This window comes from Lampetra fluviatilis, chromosome 51, assembly GCF_964198595.1.
Source record: "Lampetra fluviatilis chromosome 51, kcLamFluv1.1, whole genome shotgun sequence".
In the NCBI taxonomy this organism is placed as follows: domain Eukaryota; kingdom Metazoa; phylum Chordata; class Hyperoartia; order Petromyzontiformes; family Petromyzontidae; genus Lampetra; species Lampetra fluviatilis.
Window position 1 is genome coordinate 4,653,043 of NC_136325.1, and position 8,324 is coordinate 4,661,366.

The 8,324-nt window shown below is 45.0% G+C and overlaps 1 non-coding gene across 1 annotated transcript; it reads right to left on the reverse strand.

Moving 5' to 3' along the window:
* Positions 1–7,916: 7,916 nt before the first annotated feature.
* LOC144948972 (U6atac minor spliceosomal RNA) lies at positions 7,917–8,038 on the reverse strand. Its single transcript, XR_013640228.1, has one exon. It is a non-coding gene; the product is annotated as a U6atac minor spliceosomal RNA (small nuclear RNA).
* Between the last annotated feature and the right edge of the window lie 286 nt (positions 8,039–8,324).

An 8,324-nucleotide genomic window follows, 5' to 3' on the forward strand; every position in this document is an offset into this window, starting at 1 on the left:
TTCTCTAAAACACCCAGTAAAAACAGAGCAGGTCAGTGTAGTCATTACCAGTGGGGATTTTTGGAAAAAAGCATTGATCATAGCTGGCAAGTGGAGACACTGAAAATGACGCTTCACACCTGCCAAATTTCTGCGGAGGAGGCTGATAAGTTAGAAGTTCGGGAGATGTCCTACTTGCAAATGGTTCCCAGTCGTTATCACTTAGAATACAGATCTGCAAAGTTCTCCCACACAGAAGCCACCCTCTCCCCCCGCCTGCCCTCCCCCTCCCCACTTTGGAGTTCAATCATAACATAAAATCTAGCTACTGACTCATTCACTGAGCCTACTATTTGTGCACTCCTGTGTTTTGAAAGGTTACTTGGCAGCAGCATAATCGGAATTCATGTCTCCTTGCACACACTAACATGACAGTTACCACCTTAACACATAGAGGACTGCAGAAATATAGGCGATCGTTGGCGCCAGCTCTACGCCAACTCATTGCGTGGACATTGCCTTTCCGCTCGTCTGTGTTTCCTCGTGACTCTGAGTCGTTCGCTCTCTCTCTCTACGCGAGTAAGCGAATATCGTGTGGTGCATTACAAAGTATTATTATTATCCTTGTTGAAGTGGAGCAAAATGTCCGTTAATTTCTCAATCCGCTTGCCACGGCAGCATGCTGAGTAGTGGCGGTCAAGACCTCCCTTTCTCTGGGGACAGACTCCAGCACCACTACACTATAAACTACTATATATTATACACTACTATGCACAGACTCTAGTTCTTCCTGGGGAATTCCCAGGCGTTTCCAGGCCAGCCGAGCGACGTCGTCCCGACAGCTGCGTGTCCTGGGCCGGCCCCGGGGTCTTCGCCCAGTGGGACGTTGCTGCCCAGTAGAGTTCGATCGGGAAGAGCAGCGGCTCGACTCTGAGGGTCTCCCGAATTACCGAGTTCCTCACCCGATCACGGAGAGCGAGCCCGGCAAACCCTGCAGAGAAACCTCATTTGGGCCCCTTTTACACGCGATTTCATCCTTTCGGTCATTACTCAAAGCTCATGACCATAGGTGACCATAGGTGGGAATGTAGATCGACCTGTAAACCGAGAGCTTTGCTCGAGAACTCAGCTCCCGCTTCCCTACCACGGAACGATGCAATGCACGCAACACTGCGGACGCTGCACCGATACGCCGGCAACATGGCGCCGTCCTGTGGGCCCACCATCCACAGGACAAAGGGGGCGGAGCGGGTGAAATGCCAGTATGGCAGGGACAGGGATGGTCTCAGACGGACTGGATGGTGCTGATGGAGCAAAAATGCAAAAATCAAAAACACCCCCTAATTTTTGTCCAAAATGTCGTGCGAGCTGCCTTCAGGCCATTTACGAAAACGTCGGGGAGGCGGCGGGACACGCGGGAACACCCACAGCGGCTGGACATCTGTGAAAAAAGAGCTTGATAGCTCATCGAATACCTTCCAGTATACATACTGTAAATATTCTGATTCTGGCTGCGCCTTTGGCTGTTCACGCTCCACAGTCGGAGCTTCACGTGGCCTTTTTTGCTCGAAGATCCAAGCTCCCACCACCACCAGCTCGAATGTGTTTTGCTCTCTTTCAACCTGGCCGTGATTGTATTGCCGCACGCGCGAACACACACACACACACGGGTGAGCATAGTCTTCCATTCGAGTAATGTACGCTGTTACATCAAAGTCCGGAAGATGGCATCCTCACGTGCTGCCAATGTAAAATAAAGGGTTAAGGTGCAGGCCCTGCAATATCTTGATCGTGCAACTGCTGGTTGGAAGGGTTTCCACTAGAGGGGGGCCTTAAGAGAGGCCCCTTCTAGAGGATTGCTTTTGCTTGCTCTTAGAGGCCGTCCATGAATGAGGTCACGCCCTTTTTGGATTTTTTTTACCCCCCCCCCCCGTTACACGACGTCATAAAAAGTCAGATCCCCCTCAAATATGACGTCACAAAGCTCTGCTCCCCCCCCCCCCCCGAAACCATATTTCCATTTTGAAAATAAAACATGCTTAAAATCGCTTTAAACTATTGTCATTGTAGTGCATATCAAATGTGGCGCTGCACTCTGATGTTGTAGGAGTGTTGCCATAACAATTCTATACTATTATTTTGGGATGTGACGTCACGTTTCTCAACCCCCCCTCCCTCGTCACACATCGTCACAAATGTCTGACCCCCTCCCCCCCCCCATGTGCGTGACGTCATTTATGGACGGCCCCTTAGTCGCTGAACAGATATCTCGGACGAGGTGGGAGTTCCCACACTTTACCCCACCACACGCCACGCGACTGTGCTTTACCCAGCTGGGTGGATGGACACAGGCGGGGGGGAGGGGCGGGGGGGCTTAAGACAAATGCCCATTGTTTCACCTGCCATGCCGGGCGATCGAAGCAGACCCCCTCTTTATTTTCATCGTACTTGCCTCCATCAATCCTCGGCACTTTATTTCCGTGGGCGAGAAACCCTCGCCCAGTGCAAACTCTAATTCAGACGTGTGTATATATATACATCATCGTCGCGCAAAAAGCTTTTCAACAATGACTGCTTAAGCGTAATCACTAACAGTGAGCGACCGTGTTTTGTTGAATGCGCATGAGACTATACGTAAAACATTTCATTTCAATATTTTAATTATCACATTTCAACCACCATTCTAAACACACATTTTGCGCCGTTAAATACAAGTGGCAGTCTTTAATGGCGAGCGTGGAAATTGTCCAAAGTGGGCAATGTCTTTTTGTTAAGCGATAAAAAAAAACCCTGAGTAATTGCCCTTACGTGGGAGCCAAGCAAAATTTTTTTAAAATTTTAGAAGTTAATGGACTGAAGAGAGTTGCTGCTGGCTTGCCAAAGTGGTGTGTCCCCAATTGTTTCGTTGTCCACGTGCACTGCTTTCGAGCTCTTGAGTCACGGTGACAGCGCATAGGAAAGGGAGAGAGTGTTGGGGGTGGGGAGGGGGAGCCCACACGGTCTTCTGTCATCATCAGCAGCGTCATTTTACATCATCATCATCAGCACTGGTCTATACACAGCTGGATTAAGGCCTCCGCCAAACCGCCGCCAGCTCTCACGAACCTGCGATGTATTAAGGGGCCGTCCATAAATGACGTCACCCACCTAGGAGCGGGGTGAGGGGGTCAGACATTTGTGACGATGTGTGACGAGGCGGGGGGGGTTTGAGAAATGTGACGTCACGTCAAAATGCGCAACTTTAAATAAATACAGACAACACGTTCTACTTAATTAAATATACTTTTTAATAAATGTATTCTCCTACAACATCAGAGTGCAGCGACACATTAAATACGCGCTACAATGACAATAGTTTTAAGCGATTTGAAGCGTGTTTTATTTTTTGGGGGGGGGGGGTGGGCAGAGCTTGTGACGTCATATTTTAGGGGGGGGGGGTTTGACTTTTTGTGACGCTGTGTTACGGGGGGGGGGGGGGTCAAAAATCGTCCAAAATAGCGTGACGTCATTTATGGACGGCCCCTAATCTGCCTAAGCACCCGCAATTCCAGCTGGTTTCATTGTTCCGTCTCTTCCATCGACATGCTCTCGGAGCCCGTTCTCTTCTCATGGCTGCCACTCCGTGATTATTCTTAATGTTTTAGGCCCTTATCCCTTCTAAGTGAAGCCTTCTGCCCATACCTACTTACAATTTTATTAACAGTTAAAATGGTGTCGTTTACCTCCAACAATGATCTGACCCACGCGCTCTTCTGTTCATGTATCAGGACGTTGTACACGCTTGAATCTCTCTGTGGTTCTTTGCATACTTTTCGGTTTTTGTACTATGTTTTTCGTGAACATCCGCGGCTTTTTTGAACACGTACGACAGCAAGTCATACATCTCTGACCACATGATTCCCGGTGGCTACCCACGTGGCCTCTAATCCCAGCACTGTGGAGGCGGCAAGGCTTGGAGGATCATACAAATGTCGTCAAACTCCCTTCCCGTGGGCGTTGAGATTGCCATACCCTCGGTATGGCAGTACAGCAAACAAGGTGAACTCTACCCGTTTCACCTGTTTAGGATAGTGACTCCCCCTTTGCGCGCGTGAGTTTTCCCTCGGTCCTCCAGTTTCGATCCACATGCACTCATTTATTGGCCGATAACACCTAAATATATAGAGCTTAGACATTTGTTGTCACGAATGCCTCACTGGATGCTTGGAACACGTGACATGGGACCTGCGATGGGACACGTGGCGGACAAGATGGCGTTTGTATTATTCCGCTGCAGCATCATAGCGAGCAGTGCAATTAGAGTACGATACTTCTTTATAATGCATACCGTACCGTACATGAATCCTGTGGTCAAGCGTAGATGGTAGAGCCACAGGGGAGCGATTGGCGGACGATACCTCGATAAATTTGGCACAAATGGTGAAACCCGCAATGAAAAAACTCACGATGGCCAAAGTTTCAGTGTGTTATTTCGCATTGCATGCACATGGCACGTGGTTAACCCACTTTGTGTCTTCCCCAAATGTGGTCATTAGCAATTGTAAACTTGCATACAGCGGTTTTGGCATTTAATCTAGTCATGAATATTCATGGTGTGTGCTCTCAATTCTCCCTCTATTCCGTCCCTCGATGGCAATGACAAATTATATATTTTAAGCTTTTATATCTAGAAAAAAGTTTTCTCGTGAACTGTCCTCTTCCATTAATCAACTAATTGTAATGCCGCATTGCTCAAATGGAACTTTGTGCAAAGGCTTTGTTTATCATGAACTCATTTTCTTGGTTCCTTTCGGTAAAGTCACGTAGAAGGAAAACAATAAAATTAAAAATATATAAAACAATACAATTATCATGACATTTCGACTGCAACACAAGCAATCGTCATCAGGTGTGAAATCCACAGCAATAAAATTTGAAAAAAAAATAATTTAAAATTGTATTGTTTTATATTTTTATCATTGTATTATTTCCCTTCTACGTGATTTTACCGAAAGAACCAAGAATATGGATCCCTGTAGTCACGAAAGCTTTAAATAAAAAAAATGAACTAATTTGTTAAGATAGTCGAGTGAACCATTTGTAAGGGCCGCAATAAATATAATGAATGTCCTACGCACATGTACAGCCCGTTTCGTAAATCCACTGCTAGATGATACAATCCCAATGTCTTGCCGGTCATGTGTGTTATATGACCGTACTTCATCATGCCCGTCAGTGCGGCCTGGTGAATGTACATATGTATGTTGAACTTCTCTCACACCGGACGTAGCCAACTGTGCTAATCGGAGCTGCGGGGGAAGCACAGCAAACTAAATACAAAAAGCACGTCTAAACAAGTGAGCTGTCAACCTAGAGTATTTAAAAGTGCATAGCTCCAATGGATTCCCAATATCGGAAGGAAGAGCATTCCAGACGGCCGGAGTAGCACATCAAAGGCGCACAATGCCGTGACCATCTCTGTACAATGGTTAGCCACGAGATGTGAGGGGAAGTGAAGAACAACAATGGATACAATAATTGATTTTACCCTTTCTCGCAATACAACAGGTGTTAAGATGTTAAAACACCAAGCTGAAATATTTTTGCAAGGACTCATGTATACATTAAACACATTTACTTGTGATGAACTTGCAAGCAAAACACATGCTCTGGTAGTATATGCATTGTCTTTGAAACTGATTGGTTCACACCAGAGACAGCTTTCTTTCGAGCCTCGTCTCAAACAGTGTTAGACCAGAGGACGCAACAAGGCGAACAGCACAAAGACAATGCCACTATCAAGACATTGAGAGCTCGGAGTGAGCAGCTACATCATGGGACCTTCCTTGCCAATATAAAAATATAAGAAGAGGTTCTACCCTTTCTGGAAAAAAAAATTATGTTAAGTTGTTAACACGCCTTTTGGCGTCTTCTGGTCTAACACTGTTTGAGACTAGGCTCTAAAGAAAGTTGCCTCTGGTGTGGACCAATCAGTTTCAAAGACAATGCATCAAATACTGCCAGAGCACGTTTTTTGCTTGCAAGTTCACTACAAATTTACATGACTAATGCAGACATGATTGCTTGCGAAAGGAATCTGTTTGTTGTTTAAACATCTTAGCACCTGTTTTATTGCCAGAAACGGTAAAACCTATTCTTATATCTTGATACTGGCAATGGAGGTCCCATGATGAAACAACAAGAGATTTCACTCCCCTGCCCTCTACTGCCCACTATACCCACTGCACCTGTTTCTTGCACATGATGGTCACCCATTAACAGTGCTATCCAGGCTCACTTTTGTTGAGATTTTTAGATCTCACGAGATCAGGTGCATCTCGAGTGATTTGGTCAGAGGCTCCATGTATTCCCAGATAAGGTTCACCCAGACTCAGGACTCTATTTTTACAGGGCCCTGCATTCAGACTGTTCGGCCAATTCCTCTTAATGAGTGTGTTATACCTACAGCCTGGAAACATTTGAACAAAAAAAAACCCACGCCTACGATGAGATAGTGATACAAATATCTGCACACTGGATGAATGCAGAGATTCTCAATAACGTTTTCTGGACTGTCATCTCCTAGCCACCTTGCAGCCGAATGAGTTCAGGAGCTTCAACAGCAACAATAAAGTCTCTGTTGATCCACCAAATTCTATCGCCTACAACGCGCTCGATCACAGTTGGGAGAGATATATTTCCAGGTGGCATCACAACCATTCACTCCGTCTCACTCGCATCTCCAATGAGCACGGTTGGCTACGTACGATGCAAAATAAAATTTTGATTTAAAGCTTTCGTGACTGCAGGGATTCATCTTCTTGGTTCTTTCGGTAAAGTCGCCTCGACGGACCTGGTTTTCACCTGAGGACGGCTGCTTGCGTTGTGGCCGAAACGTCGTGAGAATAATTTTATTATGTTTTATTTTTATTATTTTATTACTTCCCTTCTACGTGACTTTACCGAAAGAACCAAGAAGATGCAAAATAAGTTCAACATACATACATACATATATGATGGTGGTGGTGATGATGTTGATGGTGGTAATATTGAGGAGGTACCTGCATGATAATGAAGTGTGGTATGTTGACGTTAATGGTGGTGATGGGGGTAACGTGGCCGTCTGGAACACTCTTTCGATTTAAAGCTTTCGTGACTACAGGGATGTATGGTATTTCGTTTGTAGACCTTCCCCCGAACCTCTGATTAGCACGGTTGTCTGCATACGGTGCGAAAGAAGTTCCACATCCATGTAGATACACACATTCGTGGAATCAAACTATAACCGCTTTCCCAGCCATAGGAAAAAGAAGGCAGGTGTGGTTTTACGCATTGTTCTGCTGCGTGGATGTGCGTTGCTGTACTGCATATATTTCGATTACTAGTGTTGTTTCCAGGGCTGTACCGCGTTTGTGTGGTTTGTCGCGCAATGCCTGACGTTTCGTTCCATGTGCTGAAAATCTCGTTCCCGAAGAAGTTCCCAGACGCACGGAGCATCATGTCAGGCACAATGCACAGTAATACAATTCTAAGGCACACATTGGAGAGCCACACGTATCTTTGTTTTCCACACTGTCAGTGTAATTTTATGAGTCAAGTCGAGTCAATGTTACTTATAATTACTTGGTTGTAGCCTTCATGGCTGAGACCTGCTATCCATGGCAGTGCAGGAGGAATCTGATAAGGCTATGAAGCAATTTTTCACAGATGTCCAGTAGGGGTGGGTCAGCAAGTTACAACAACAACAACAACAGAATACAACAAAGGATACCAGAGTAAGATAGAGAATAGTTAAGCAAGTAAATACAAAATAAATACATATAGATATAGCATGGAAGTTCAAATTTCACTGGTATATACAATTTTCATAGATTTGTCAAAATCAAATGTAGGTCTGGGAAAGGCAGCAAAACAAATATAATAACAATTCAAGGCAATACATTATTTCGTTTATTTTGAAAAAACATAGTTTAATGCCACAAAGTAGGTGGCCATGCCTTAAAAATATTTTGTGCAAAGACGACAAGTGCCTCTTCCGTCCTTATCAAGGTGGGTGCGAACCTCTCCTTTCATACAACACGTTTGTATTATGCATGTTGAACTTCTTTCACACTGTACGTATTCAACCGTGCTCATCAGAAGTGAGGGGGGTGGAGGGTGAAGGACAATTCTAGATTTGAAGCTTTCGTGACTGCAATGAATCATCTTCTTAGGTTTTTTCGGTAAAGTCACGTAGGTCAAAATTAATGAAAATAAAATAAAATAAAAAACAAAAATCACGACGTTTCGGAGGCAACACAAGTCTCCGAAACGTCGTGATTTTTGTTTTTTATTTTATTTTCATTAATTTTGACCTACGTGACTTT